The sequence below is a fragment of the Arachis hypogaea genome, chromosome 20 (assembly GCF_003086295.3).
Source record: "Arachis hypogaea cultivar Tifrunner chromosome 20, arahy.Tifrunner.gnm2.J5K5, whole genome shotgun sequence".
Lineage (NCBI taxonomy): Eukaryota > Viridiplantae > Streptophyta > Magnoliopsida > Fabales > Fabaceae > Arachis > Arachis hypogaea.
This window is the reverse complement of record NC_092055.1, coordinates 26,395,162-26,409,530: the sequence shown is the minus strand read 5'-3', so window position 1 is coordinate 26,409,530 and position 14,369 is coordinate 26,395,162. Positions and strand designations below refer to the sequence as shown.

The 14,369-nt window shown below is 39.5% G+C and overlaps 1 long non-coding RNA gene and 1 pseudogene across 1 annotated transcript; one reads left to right on the top strand and one right to left on the bottom strand.

The window, feature by feature from the left end:
- The first annotated feature begins 10,169 nt into the window (after positions 1-10,169).
- LOC112785654 (inactive protein kinase SELMODRAFT_444075-like) lies at positions 10,170-13,117 on the top strand (annotated as a pseudogene).
- A 747-nt stretch (positions 13,118-13,864) lies between these two features.
- LOC140182895 (uncharacterized) lies at positions 13,865-14,369 on the bottom strand. Its single transcript, XR_011879214.1, has 3 exons — positions 14,265-14,369; positions 14,046-14,115; positions 13,865-13,950 (listed from the first exon to the last, which is right to left on the bottom strand). It is a non-coding gene; the product is annotated as an uncharacterized lncRNA (long non-coding RNA).

The window sequence follows — 14,369 nt, the reverse complement described above, 5'->3', positions numbered from 1 at the left end:
AATGAGAATTACCTTGAGAAGAAGAAGAGAAATGGGGTATGTAAGTGAGAAAGGAGGTAGTGAGGAGTATGAGAGAGGATAGGAGAAAGAAAGGTGTGGGACCGTCGGAGGTGGTGGTTGCCGCCGGTGGTGGCGGAAGAGAGGTGGTAGAAGTGGTAGGAGGGGGTAGAAGTGAAGAAGAAGGGTGGAGGTAAGAAGAGGGAAGAGAAATTGGAAAAAAAAAGGGCGCGCTCTCAATGTACTTGGGTCGCGAGACCGGCGCGCGCGCGCCATCCACGCGTGCGCGTGCATGGGAAAAAATCAGCAGGGGCGCGGATGCACATAGTGCGCATACGCGTGAAGTGGTGGTGTGCAGGTGTGCGCACGAGCACCAGGTGCGCCTGCGCGTGCGTCGGGGTTGTGCCCTCAGAACAATGTGGGCACAACTTTCTTTCAACTCTCGGGAAAAAGTACCAGAAATTGAAATTGAACGATCGACGCGGACGCGCATGGTACGCTTGCGCGTCGATATGCATTTTGTCCAAGGTGCGCGTGCGCGTGCGCGCGAGTGGAGTCAGACCATAGGCATGATATTAGCCCAACTTTGGCATAACTCTTGGGAAAATGGCTCAGGATTGCATCTGGCATCATCGGCGCGTACGCGCGCTTTGCGCGAATGAGGCCATGGACGCGTACGCGCCAGGTGCGCGCACGCATGACTAGCGTTGTGCCTAGGGCTCAATGTTGGCCCAAAATTGGCACAACTCTCTGGAAAATGACATAGGCGCTGCGAATGGTCTATGGGCGCGTACGTGCATAGTGCGCGCACGCGCGCCCCCCCTCCCCCCTCTTTTTTTTTTTAAATGACATGAAGAATGCCTAATTATCATGAATTTAGGGGCCAAACAAGCCAAAGAGGTCAAAAACACCCAAAACTCAATGCAATACCCAAAGATGGGGTGTTCTTCTACCACACAATCAATCTATCCATTGAAAAAATCAATGCAAATCTTCATGAGCAAGTTATCTAAGGTATTCACAATCAAATCTAATCAAACAATACTATAGCTAAGCAATCACAAAACAATGAAGAATTCAAGAACTATATACAAAAAAGGGTAAAAAGGATAGATCTCACCATGGTGGGGTGTCTCCCACCTAGCACTTTTGTTTAATGTCCTTAAGTTGGACTTTCACTAGCTCATTGCTCTTTGCCAAGAGGTGCATCTTCCAAAAGGAATACCTCAATCTCCTTGTTGCTCCTCATTTGCTCACCATGATACAACTTGAGACAGTGCCCATTGACCTTGAAGATATCCGGACTTGAGGGATGGCGCAAATGGTAAACCCCATAGGGTTCCGCTTTCTCTACTTGATATGGGCCTTCCCATTTTGACCTTAGTTTTCCGGGAAACAATCTCAATCTTGAATTGTAAAGGAGGACTAGATCACTGGCTCTAAACTCTTTACCTCTTATGTTCTTATCATGCACGGCTTTCATTTTCTCCTTGTAAAGTCTAGAGTTCTCATAAGCTTCAAGCCTCAAACATTCCAACTCCGCTAGTTGTAGCTTCCTCTCAACTCCGGCTCCACCCAAACTTGGATTGCACTCCTTAATGGCCCAATATGCCTTATGCTCTATCTCCATCGGTAAGTGGCAAGCTTTGCCATACACCAACCGAAAGGGACTCATGCCAATTGGCGTTTTGTATGCCGTTTGGTAGGCCCATAATGCATCGGTGAGCTTAGCACTCCAATCTTTTCTATTGGGCTTCACAATTCTTTCCAAGATGCATTTAATCTCCCGATTGGAAACCTCGGCTTGGCCGTTTGTCTGTGGGTGGTAGGCCGTAGCTACTTTATGCATGATGCCATATTTCTTCATTAGCCCTTCCATTCTCTTATTGCAAAAATGTGAGCCTTGGTCGCTCACAATTGCTCGTGGCGACCCAAATCTACAAATGATGTTATTTCTCACAAAGGAAAGGACCACATTAGCATCATCCGTCTGGGTGGGTATCGCTTCCACCTATTTGGACACATAATCAATGGCAAGTAGAATGTAGAGAAAACCATTAGAATTTGGGAATGGCCCCATGAAGTCGATTCTCCACACATCAAAAATCTCACAAAATAGCATGGTTTGTTGGGATTTCATCCTTCTTAGAGATATTACCAAATCTAATGCATTGAGAACAAGATTTACAAAAAAGAGAAGAGTCCTTGAAAAGAGTTGGCCACCAAAATCCACAATCTAGGATTTTTCTTGCCGTTCTTAGAGGTCCAAAATGGCCTCCTCCTTCGGAGGAGTGGCAAGCTTCCAAGATTGAGTAGAATTTGGTTTGTGGAATGCACCTCCGAATTACTTGATCTGTCCCACATCTCCAAAGGTATGGGTCATCCTACACATAGTATTTGGATTCGCTTTTTAGCTTATCCCTTTGATGTTTGGAGAGATTAGGAGGGAAGGAGCGAGACACCAAGTAATTGGCAATTGATGCATACCAAGGAATAGTTTCTGAGATTGCATGCAAGCCCTCAAAGGGAAAAGAATCATTAATAGGAGTGGTATCACCTTTGGTGTGTTCAAGGTGACTTAAGTGATCCACCACTAGGTTTTGCGTACCACTCCTATCCTTAATTTCCAAGTCAAATTCTTGCAACAATAAAACCCATCTAATTAATCTCGGTTTGGATTCCTTCTTAGCCAACAAATACTTTAACGCCGCATGATCCGAGTACACTACCACCTTTGAACCAAGTAGATATGCTCGAAACTTGTCCAAAGCGAAAACTATGGCCAATAGTTTTTTTCGGTGGTAGTGTAGTTGGATTGGGCTCCATCTAGTATTTTTGATGCATAGGCTATGACATATGGATTCTTACCCTCGCGTTGTGATAACGCGGCTCTCACGGAAAAATTTGAAGCATCACATATTATTTTGAATGGCCGACTCCAATCCGGCCCTCGCACGATGGGAGCTTAGGTCAATGCTACCTTGAGCTTGTCAAAAGGCTCCATGCATTCTTTTCTTAGATCAAACTCAATGTCCTTTTGTAACAATCTTGATAGAGGCAATGCTACCTTACTAAAGTCCCTTATGAATCTTCGATAAAATCCTGCATGTCCAAGGAAAGAACGGACTTCCCTCTCGGAAGAGGGGTAAGGCAAGCTAGATAAAACATTGATTTTTGCTGAATCTACAGAAATACCATCTTTGGAAACAATATGTCCTAAAACAATGCCTTGTCTAACCATGAAATGGCACTTCTCAAAATTCAAGACAAGGTTAGCTTTAGTACATCTTTCCAAAACTTTTTCAAGGTTATCCAAGCAATGATCAAAAGAATCACCATATACCGTGAAGTCATCCATGAATACCTCCATGCATTGCTCTAGAAAATCCGCAAATATGCTCATCATGCACATTTGGAAAGTTGCCGGTGCATTACATAAGCCGAACGGCATACGCTTGTAGGCATAAGTTCCAAAAGGGCAAGTAAATGTTATTTTTTCTTGGTCCTCTAGAGCAATGTGTATTTGGAAGTACCCCGAATAACCATCTAGAAAGCAATAATGGGATTTACCGGATAATTGATCGAGCATTTGATCGATAAACGGAAGTGGAAAATGATCTTTTCTAGTGGCCGAGTTCAACCTTCGGTAGTCTATGCATACTCGCCAGGAGTTTTGCACCCGTGTTGCTATGAGCTCCCCGCTTTCATTCTTGATTGTGGTTACCCTGGACTTCTTTGGCACAACTTGAACGGGACTCACCCATTCACTATCCCAAATGGGGTAGATGATGTCCACCTCGAGTAACCGGGTTACCTCCTTCTTGACAACCTCTAAAATGGTAGGATTCAATCGTCTTTGAGGTTGTCTAACGGGTCTAGCTTCCTCTTCTAAAAAGATCCGGTGCTCACACACTTGGGGACTTATCCCCACTAGATCCGCCAAACTCCACCCTATTGCCCTTTTGTTCTTCCGCAAAACACATAGCAACTTCTCTTCTTGTTGAGGATTTAGTTCCCTTGCTATAATCACCGGGAACTTTTGGGCTTTATCAAGGTATGAGTACTTTAGATGGGGCGGTAGTGGCTTCAACTCTAGCTTTTGCTCTTGACTTGACACTTGAACTTCTTCACTTGGGTCTTCACTATTTTCTTCAATCATATGTTTCTCATCTAGCTTTGCATAATGCACTTCGGCCACAATGTTGTTGATAAACCACTATTTTATGGTTTTTCTTGAGCTCAATTGAGTGGTTTTTATCAAGTCTTTGTACACTTATTCATACTAATTGCATGGTTTTATATTTTCCTTCCTAATCTTGTGCTACGACTGAAAACATGTTTTCTAGGCCCTTAAATTTGCTATGTTTAATCCTCTCTTATTACCATTAGATGCCATGATATGTGTGTTAAGTGTTTTCAAGGTTTATAGGGCAGGAATGACTTAGAGGATGGAAAGGAAGCATGCAAAAGTGGAAGGAATACAAGAAACTGAAGGAACTGCTAAAGCTGTCCAGCCTGACCTCTTGGTACTAAATCAACCATAACTTGAGCTACAGAAGTACAAATGATCCAGTGTTAGTTGCGTTGGAAAGCTAACATCTGGGGCTTCACAAAGATATATAATTTTCCATAGCTTCCTTGAAGATAGGTGATGCGCACGCGTGGATCACGCGCACGCGTGACCTGGCAAAAAACCAATCCACGCTCACACGTGGACGATGCTCACGCGTGACTTTGCAGCGACCTGTACGCACCAGAAATTGCTGGGGGTAATTTCTGGGCTATTTCTGACCCAGTTTTCGGCCCAAAAAACATAGATTAGAGGCTATAAAGTGGGGGAATCCATTCATTCATTGAGATAACATTCATAATTCACAATTTTAGGTTTTAGATGTAGTTTAGTAGAGGGAGAGGCTCTCTCCTCTCTCTTAGGATTTAGGATTTAGGATTTTTCTTAATTTTAGGATTGCTTCTTCTCAATTCCAGGTTCAATGTTCTTTTAATTTAGTTTCTCTTATCTACTTTTATTCACTCTATTACTTTAGTTGCTCTATTTTACTTGCTAATTACTTATGTTGCCAAATTGGTTTATGAACTCTTCATGTTAGATTTGAATATTCTATTTAATACAATTTGAGGTATTTCAGATTTATGATTTCTTTCTTCTATTTATGATATAAATAATTTAGATTTTTGTCCCTTTTCTTTGGTTGAGTAATTGGTGACACTTGAGTTATCAAACTCGACTGTTGATTGTAAATTGGAATTTGCTGATTGATTTGGATCCCTCTAAAGCTAGTCTTTCCACAGGAGTTGACTAGGACTTGAGGAATCAAATTGATTAGTCCACTTGACTTTCCTTTATTTAGTAAGGGTTAACTAAGTGGGAGAAATAAACAATTCTCATCACACCTGAGAAGGATAACTAGGATGGGATTTTCAGTTCTTATACCTTGCAATGGTTTTCATGATAATTAATTTACTTTCTTGCTAGTTTATTTTTCCTGTTCACTATTCAAAAACCCCAAAAATATAATCTTCCATAACCAATAATATATCATACCTCCCTGCAATTCCTTGAGATACGACCCGAGGTTTAAATACTTCGGTTATAAATTTTATTGGGTTTTGTTACTTGTGACAACCAAAGTTTTTGTACGAAAGGATTCTCTGTTGGTTTAGAAGCTATACTTACAACGTGATTATTCTTATAAAATTCTTTACTAGCAAGAATCTGATCGTCAAAATGGCGCCGTTGCCGGGGAATTGCAAACGTGTGCCTTATTATTTGTTATTGTAAATATTTTATTTTGCTTGTTTATTTGTTTTTATTTTTGTTTTTAATTTTTATTAGCTACTATGAGTTCTCACCCCCGTCGCTTTGAGTTTGGTTCTGATGTTGTTGTAAGGAATGGAAGCTATAACAGGAACATGCATCAAGGTCAAAACAATCAAAGATGGAAGGAGCCACGAGGATCTGATCAACCCTTTTTGCAACAACGCCTTCCAAGGTGCCATAGACAACGACCGTTCTACAATGCATGCCAAGACAATAGTTATGGTGGATCTTTTCGTGACAACCAACCTCCACCAAAATACTATGGTCAAGAGCCATGCCGAGGTGTGTACCAAGATGATAAATATGGTGGATCCCCTTGTAGTTACCAAAAAGCCCCACCATATGCTTATGAACCCCCTTCTCAACATAACTCTGAACCACCATACTCACAAGTCTCTTTCCACCATTCACCTCTATATGACCCTAATCCTTATCCACCACACCAACCACCATATGAACCATACTCGGAACCACCACCTCAATATTCACTATCTACATATCTTTATCAAAAAGAACTACCTCCGTATTATGAGCCCTCTCTCCCAACAAATGAACCCTTCTATCCAACCCAACCTCCATTGGATAGTAACACACTCATCTCTAACATTATTGGTCTCACCTCTACACTCCAAAATCTTATATCCCGCATGAACCAACCCTCTACCTCCAATATTCAACACTCAAGCTCTAGTGCACTTCTTTTTCAACCATATAATGATCTTTCCATCCCATCACCACCCTCCATGGAAAAACACCCACATCCATCAATCCAAGAGCAAGATGATCCCAATTATGCTATTGATATGGAACAAGAAAGAAGGAATCATCTTTGCAAATCCATACTTCATAAGAAGCTAGAGGAGGCCCTAAAGGTAGCGGCAGGAGAAACCCTTGAAGATGAAAGAATAGTTGAAAGGAGTTAGCATAGAAAGGAAGACATCAAGGAGGAGTCTGATTTTGTACTAAAGCAAGTGGAGAAAGCCAAAATTACTGAAGAGGAAGAAGTGGTTGAAGACTTAGGAGATGCTGAACCTCCATGGGAAAGTTAAGTCATAGAGCTCCCTTCTAAGGAGTTTGAATTTGATGTTGAGGAGGGTGTACAACCTCCAAGACATATCATGGTTGAAGACTTTGAAGGGGGTGATCAAGAGATGGATTCAATCATTGATGACTTCTTATCTACATTTGAATCTTCTCCCATTGGACTTGACATGGAGATTAAAGAAGAAGAAGCATAACCTCCCATGCCCTTGGTGAACAATGAAGAAGAGATCGAATTGGAAGAAGGCTACCAAGAGGAAGAGGTTGAAATTGAAGAAGCTTGCAAGGAGGTGAAAGTTGTCAAGGAAGAGCTCAAGGGAATGGAGCTGGAAATCACCTTGCCAAAGTTGTTGGAGACCTCTCCCCCAAAGCCATCACCATCTATTCCTTCATTCAAGTGGGTAAATCTTTCATCTCTAAGCTTAATTAGCCCACTTGAATATGCTTTGCTTGAGACGGATGGGCAACTTAGAGTTCTTTGTGGCTATAAGAGTAAGAGGGAGATGGTTAGTGGTAAAAGTTGTCATGCAAGGTTCAATACGGTTGCATGCTCCAAGTTGAAGTGCAAGGATTGGTGTAGAGCTCGATTGTATGGTTCTAGGAGGATGTTTGGGTACCTAAATGAGAATTCTAAGGCTGAACCACCCGGATGGAATCATTATGATCCACTTAAAGACGGGTGTAGAAACAAGATTTGAGATCCGGGAATATATGAGGATCAAATTTGGGAGCTCAAAGCTTGTGAAGAACTCCATCAAAGCTTGAAAAATTTACTTGGTATTGATAGAGCTTATTGGAAGTCCAAGCATTGGTGGAAGTTTCAAGACGAGTTCAAACACAAGCCACCATAACAAGGAGCTCATCAAATGTCCAACTTAAGGACTTTAACTAAAAGTGCTAGGTGGGAGACAACCCACCATGGTATATTCTTTCCTTTTTTGTTCTTAGTTTTATTTTATTTTATTTTTATTCGTGTTCATTCATAACTTCTGCATAGTCATCTGCATTCTGTATTTTACATTCTGCATTAAAAAAAAAAGCCCGTCCCACACGTGCACGTGAACCACGTGCACGCGTCACATGCGACGCTAAACCTTACAGAAAGTTATGCGAGAGACGTGCGGGAGGGGTGCGTAGTGCACAGGCCACCCCACTCGTATGCGTACCTCATGCGTACGCGTCCTCTGCAAAAAGTTCAACCCCCGCGTAAGCGTCAATGACGCGTACGCGTGGGCATGAAAAATCGGCGTAAAAGCGTGTTAAATAGAGAGTTGTGCTGGTCTAGGGCTGGTACTGTGCTAGAGGCACAAAATCACCCACGCGTACGCGTTGTGCTCCGTTTCTAAATTCTTACTTCTTTCTTCCCTCCTTTCTCCTTCTTTCTTCTTCCTTTCTTACTTTCTTCTTCTTCATCTCTTCAACTTCTCATCCCTATTCTTTTCCATTCTATTTTACTTAATTTATTTGCATACTTTCATTCATTGCATTCTAATTTTGTGCATGTTTTTATTGGTGTTATATTTTCTTATTCAACTGTTGCATCTTTTCTTGAATTATTCTGGTGTTTCATAACTTGTTTTATATTACTGGGTATTATTGTTCATAAGTCAATGCTAATCTTTTATGATACTTGTATTCCATTTGCTTGCTATGCACTTACACCATCTTTCATTACCCAATCTCTCTCCCCCATTTGTTGCAATTTTTGCACTATTGATATGCCATTTGGTTCTACTGTTTTCTCACTTGCATGTTGTAGCTACCATGTAATTAAGACCCTCGTTATGTGGCATTAACCCACCCATACTTTATTTATTTTCTTATCTTTATTTCTGGGTTACTTTTCTTCCCTTTTTCTTTCAGGATGGCCACCAGGAAGGGAACCGGAAGACGTTTACATGGGGAGACAGACAAGTCTGCCACACAATCTTTGGAGAAAAAGCATCAGTTGGAGCCACCCGTCCACTTGTACATCTCTGCATGCACCGAGGACGGTGCAATCTTTAAGTGTAGGGAGGTCGATACTGACTTCTGTGGGTTAGTTATTTCCTATTTCAACACCAATTTTTTATTTTCCCTGTTAAATTTGTTGTTGCATTTGCATGTTTGTTTGATTTTGTGCATATTTTACCAGTTGGTTGAAGTAATATTTTCTTTTCTTTTCAAGAAACTTTTTATAGCATTTCACTAATTTGAATTAAACTTTTTGAAAAACTTGTTTGAAGAAATTTTAATTTGGAACATGGTTTTAGAGCTCAAACACACAAAACCAGTGAGATTTTGAGCCTACTTGATTGGTTGCATCTTATCAACCAATATTTTATTTTTGGTGTGTGTTGTTCTCTCTAAAATTGTGATCTTTGTCTTGATTAATTCTATATTTCCATGGTTTGATGTATGCATACACTTATATGATTGAGGCCCTTGTTTCACTAAGCTTACATACCCATATGGCCTTAACCTTTCATTATCTTTTGCAAACCAATTTGAGCCTATTTTACCCCTTTTATTCTTTACTTTAGCACATCATTAACTCTAAGCAGAAAACAATAATGTCCTTAATTTGAATCCTTGGTTAGCTTAGACTAGTGAGAGTGTTCATGATTTAAGTGTGGGAAAGTTGGGTTTGGAAATATTTGGTTTAAGAATTGGGTGTTATATATCTTTATGAAAATGTGAAAAAAATATTTAGGACATGTTCATGCATTCAATAATTTAATCATATGCATTGAAAAAAAAGAAAAAGAAAAAAAAGAATATATATATATAGGTGAGTTCTACCCAACCCCCTCTATTTCAACATGTAAATTACCCCTCGTGACATGGCATGTTTTAATTGGATGCTTAGTTTTAGTTTGAGTTAATTTAACTCAATAAGAGTTAATATCTTAACTAAAGTAGGGTAATTTTGTAATTAAATATTTTTACAAGAGGGATAAACATATAATTTCTATAAACATGAATAAGTAAAATTATATTATTATCATTGTGCAGAAACTCAATTCACCCCGATCCCATTTCTCTCTGAAATTGAAAGAAGAAATCAACTCAACTCTCTACAATGGAAAGCTGTTTCCAATTCCAATGAAGATAATTTTGCTGGAGAAAAAATGGAAAAAACTGTGAGCGTCTGGGAACTTGTAGAGCACCCAGACTACTCCTTTTGTTTTGGTGATATTGTGTTTGCGGCTCAAATGATAGTAGCTGTCTCACGGCTTGCTCAGACTCAAAATCAATCATCCCCATTCAGAGTTAAGAGCTTGAGCTTCAATGGCGACGAAGAAGCAGAACGATGATAACACCAGGAAGGCGGGGTTTACTCACTAGTGCTCCCCCAGTCCCCAACCTTCGTTCTCACCGTCAAAGAAGCCGTACGCTCGCCGTCGTTCTCACCCTCAAGCAGCCGACTCTCTTTCGCCCTTCCCTCAACTCCCCTTTTCTAGCAAAACAGTTATGGAACTGCCCTCCTGAGGTTTTTTTTAGATAACTTATTTTTCATGAATTTGATTTGCCTGAATTATGATACAGTTCTGAATTTATTTGTTATTGATTTGATATTGTTTGGAAATTTTGTTATTGATTTGATATTGTTCTGAAAATTTTCATGATTTTTTGTTTCTTCAATCTGATATAGTTCTAAAATCTGAGATAGTGAGCGTGGTCAGAGAAATTCTTACCTATACCGAGAGCAAATCTCTCTCATGCTCTAAGCCAATCTGTTAACCATAACTCACAGAGCCGTCAGCCAATGCTAACATTGTATTAGTTAGATAGTTTCAAGGGTTGGCTTCATGTTAAACTGATTCATGAAATACTTACTTAATTTCTTGTGTAAGATAATGGCAAGTCAGTGACTGACTTGAAGATGGTTCAGCTATGCTGAGTTAGAACTTGCCACTGGTGGATTCTCTGAGGCCAACTTCCTGGCTGAGGGGGGATTTGGATCCATTCACAGAGGGGTTCTACCGGATGGACAAGTCGTTGCTGTCAAGCAACATAAATTGGCTAGTTCTCAGGGTGACCTTGAGTTTTGCTCAGAGGTAGAAGTCCTGAGTTGTGCTCAGCATCGAAATGTTGTTATGCTAATTGGATTCTGTATAGAGGATAAGAGAAGGCTACTAGTTTACGAGTACATATGCAATGGATCATTGGATTCACATTTATATGGTGATTTCTCTTGCTCTCTTGCATCCGAACTTCTGTTCTTACAGAATTTTTTTCAATTGCACTAGACTATAATATCAGACTTATGTTTGCTACTTTGATTTTTATTAATCTGATGCCAACTAAAAGCAGGTGGTGAAGTAGGATTAATGTGACGATGTTTTTCATTTTGAATACAGTGATTGAAACAAGACATATATTTTCCTGATATGATTGTAAATTAGTCTAATATTTCAAACTATTTTAGGGAGACAGCAAAAACCATTAGAATGGGCTGCACGGCAAAAAATTGCCATTGGAGCTGCTCATGGGTTACGATATCTTCATGAAGAGTGTAGAGTGGGATGCATTATCCACCGTGACATGCGGCCTAACAACATTCTCATAACTCATGATTTTGAACCACTGGTATAGTAGTGCTTGCCTATTGTACAATGCGTTCTGGTAGGTTTGTAGTTTACACTATAAAAGGCACCTTTACCTCACTTTTAAATATCCACCCATCTACATTTTTAAATTTACTTACCATTGGATGTAAAAGACAGAATTTTCTGAGTCTTGTATAGATTACATTCTAAACTCTGGTGTATGCTGAATTTGAGTTGGATTACATACATGCCTAATTTTTCTAACAACATTATATTGTGATTTCAAGGTTGGTGATTTTGGATTGGCGAGGTGGCAACCTGATGGAGACACGGGTGTGGAAACCCGAGTAATTGGAACATTCGGGTATGTATTTGTGTTTGTCCTGAATGGTTTTCATAATCAAAACTTGTCTGAGAAATATGAACTCACAATTAAGATATGTCATTATTGTGTAGGTATTTGGCTCCTGAATATGCTCAAAGCGGCCAAATAACTGAGAAAGCTGATGTTTATTCATTTGGGGTGGTATTGGTGGAGCTTGTTACAGGGAGAAAAGCTGTGGATCTCACGCGGCCTAAAGGACAGCAGTGTCTTACTGAGTAAGTAAGTTATATTTGCAATTTTTACTCGAACCATTCTGTGAAAAATTTCACCCTTTATTTTATCCCCAACCAAACATTGCCTAAGAGTTAAAGTATGGCTATGTCTATAATTAACAATCAGAAATCCTATATTAATCCCCTTTTATGTTTCTGGTTGTTCATGCCAAGTCTTGTCAAAATTTGAGTAAATGTCTTGATATTTAACAGGCACGACCTCTGTTGGAAGAATATGCCATTGAGGAACTGATTGATCCAAGGCTGGGGAACCAATACTTAGAAAATGAGGTATATTGCATGTTGCATGCTGCATCATTATGCATACGGCGAGATCCTCATTCTAGACCACGCATGTCACAGGTAAACAAGTTCTTGAACTTATTTTTTGTTGGAAAAAATTGCTTTGAAGAATTCTCAATCACATATTTATTATAATTTGATCAAACTCTGTTTTAAGTTAAAATCAATAGGAAAAGCTAATGTTGTATGTTTAGATCATGTTTTTTGAATTTGACCATGTTCCCTGCCTAACTGTTTTTAAAATTATTTCTGCTTGTTTATTCAAGGTTCTTCGTATACTGGACGGCGACATGGTCATGGACACAAGTTACATTTCAACTCCAAGTTATGATGTGAGAAACCGGAGTGGCCGACTCTGGTTGGAGCCGCTGCAGAGGCAGCACCATTACAAGGGTCCTCTGTTAGAGGAGTCACTTGAATCATTCAGTGGGAAGCTATCTCTTGACAAATAGAGGCCTGCATATTGGGATAGGGACAACAAAGCAAGAAGGACTTCATGTGAAGATGACATTTAGAAAGGGGTTGATACTTGATCAAAATTGAGAATTGCTTTTTTCTTGTTATGCTAAATATGTTTATTTTCCCTCCTATTTTGTAATTTTACATCTTTCTATCTATCTTTCTGCAGTGATCTAATTTTGCATGTGTATAATAGCAGGGTGAAAGTAGGATAGGTAAAAAAATATAGAAGTTTTTAAAATTCTTCAGGGAAAATCATGTACACACTATTGTGCCTAAAAAGGCCTCTTTGACTTGAGAGAGTTTGTGGGGTCTTGAAATGAAATGAAATGGAGTAGCTTCTTCTAAATTCAAAGATTGTTGGTTTAATTATCCCTTTTCACTTTCCATGTGCGTGTCCATGCACATGCATGCATTGAGAAGCAAACAAACATGGTTTGATGGTTGTCATCTGAAGTTCTGAACCAACTTGGACAGCGACACAGACAAATCAGAGTTAGCCTTTTACATCTATGAAGGGTACTAAAATCACAGGGTAATTAATAATGACACTTCACCTTTTTGAGTTTGAATGATATCAGAAACATTTTATTTATGAAAATGTACACTAAACTCTAATATATGCAAGTCTCATGACTCATGACACAATATCTTCATATTTTATAAAATATAGCACTAATCTCAATATCTCATAATTAAAGAAGAGGTAAGTATAGACATGACAAAACAAAAGCAAAAAATGCTGAATATATAGTAGTAGTTAATGAGACTGATAGAGTTTATCCATTTTAAAAATCTTAAAATTTTGAAGCAATTGATAAAACCAAAAAATCTTGGTTGGCTGATGTTGACAATGTCCTATGCTTTTTTGAATTCTTGACTTCTAGGAATCATGTGAAGCAAAATTCATTGGTTGGCTGATGATGACAATCTTGAGAGGGTTCAGACAACATAAATTCATTGGTTGGCTTGCTTCCCTTTCTTCTAATGCTTCCTCATTTTAGACTTTGCGTATCTACAAGAAAATATTTAGGGACATAAGACATCAATCCTAGCTAGAGTATCTAAAATTAATAGAAACCATTAGGTTAGAAGTTACTCTATGTGCATGCCACCCCGATCTGACGACGACAGCATGCTGCCCTGAAGCTGCTCCATGACCTTAGTAGCTTGTTCAACTTCCTGTAAAAGAATAAAGGTTAGTAAATTGATAAGGGGTAAGCAAGCAAAATTTACTACACTGACCAACAGGGGATTGAACAAGAAATATGACTCACATCAAAATCAGCAAATGTAACCGGCATTCCTCCTCTAGAACGGATTTTGAACATGTTGAATCCAGCATACCTGGAAAATGGATTTAAGACATTAAAGCTCGATAGTAAAAACTCAAAATCAAGTGAAAGATGAACATTGTAAGATCAAGATATAACAAGAACCAGTAGGTCCAGCACTGCTCCAATATGAACAACTTTATTATAGACACAACAACTCACACTGAGAAAGTTTGTCTCAGTTCATCTTCAGTGCAGTTTGGACCAAGATTTGCAATGAAGAGAGTAGAGCATGGTCCTCCATCAGGACCTCTTTCATGCTGCTCC